The sequence below is a fragment of the Carcharhinus amblyrhynchos genome, chromosome 14 (assembly GCF_965287045.1).
Source record: "Carcharhinus amblyrhynchos chromosome 14, sCarAmb.v2.hapA, whole genome shotgun sequence".
NCBI lineage: Eukaryota > Metazoa > Chordata > Chondrichthyes > Carcharhiniformes > Carcharhinidae > Carcharhinus > Carcharhinus amblyrhynchos.
The window spans coordinates 44,535,674-44,537,001 of record NC_137337.1 but is presented as its reverse complement, the minus strand read 5'-3'; the positions used below and the strand labels follow the sequence as shown (position 1 = coordinate 44,537,001).

Genomic DNA, 1,328 nt, shown 5'->3' with positions numbered 1-1,328 from the left:
CTATTACTATAAGTTAAACCAGGGCATTTAGAAAATCTCACTGTGACCAGGCAGAGGCCATATGGTTTTGTCAAACAGAATTTATTAGAGATTTTTGAGGCAATAATAAGGAATAGGGAAAAGCAGAACCAGTGGATATGGTGTACTTAGGTTTCCAGAAAACATGAGACAAGATACCCCATCAAAGGTTACTACATAAAATAAGGGCCCTATTTTACCATTTTATTCTAAGTGCTGGGTGGACTTGAAACTGGGAGTGTTTTAGATCTGACTTTTAGACCCGTTTCTCAGGAGCCTCCATGCACAGTCTGCCTGAACAAATACCAGGGAACAACGAATCTCTCCCCCTGGAGTGGACGTGCAGCCATGCTATCCCACCAAACCTTCAGGATCAAGTAATTCCTTGCTAAGAAGATGAAGCAGAACTGGCCGATTCCACAGTGGATCCGCATGAAAACCGACAACAAGATCAGGGACAACTCCAAGAGGAGACACTGGAAAAGGACCAAGCTGGGCCTGTAAAAGGATACACCATTACTGGTACACTACCAGGCACAGATTACTCTTCCCTGCAGGGGCAAGACAGTGGGAATGTATCCCTTTACAGGCCCAGCTTGGACCTTCTCCAGTGTCTCCTCTTGGAGTTGTCCCTGATCTTGTTGCCAGTTTTCATGCGGGTCCACTGTGGAATTGGCCAGTTCTCCTTCATCTTCTTAGCGAGGAATCGCTTGGTCCTGAAGGTTTGGTGGGATGGCTTGACTGCACGTCCTCTCCGGGAATAGGGATTCGTTCCTCCGGAGGGGAGGAGAGGTCGTCTGCAGGGTGGCAGCGGACCCCCCTTCTCCTCCCAGCCAGAGATCCATCTGCACCCATTCCTCCCCCACCAACCAGAGATCCATCTGAACCCCTCCCCACCACCAGAGGGATGATCTGTGTCAGAGAACTGCTCTGTCTGCTTTCTGCTTTTTTTTCCCTGCAAATGGTTTTAATGATACGTTACACAAACCATTAAATATACCTAAGTCAAATCCACACAAATGTAGTTCGGAACAGGAGGCACAGAATTAAAGTGAAAGGATATTGTCGAATTAACATTCAAAGCATTTTCTCCTTGCATTTAAGCCATGTAATAATAGAAATAAAAACAGGAATCTGTTTTTTCATTCCCTGTATCCTTCCTGTAGAAACACATTTTATTAAAATAAGTGGAGTCAACCATAAATAAAAAGCACAACTTATTAATGACATCACAGTAATATGTGCATTTGTCAAAGCTCCACTGATGTCAATACCAGTCAAGCAGTCCAGTGATGGATGTTTCGAAAATC

General features: G+C 44.7%; 1 pseudogene; it reads left to right on the top strand.

The window, feature by feature from the left end:
* Positions 1–366: 366 nt before the first annotated feature.
* Positions 367–522, top strand: LOC145352255 (large ribosomal subunit protein eL39-like; annotated as a pseudogene).
* Positions 523–1,328: the final 806 nt, after the last annotated feature.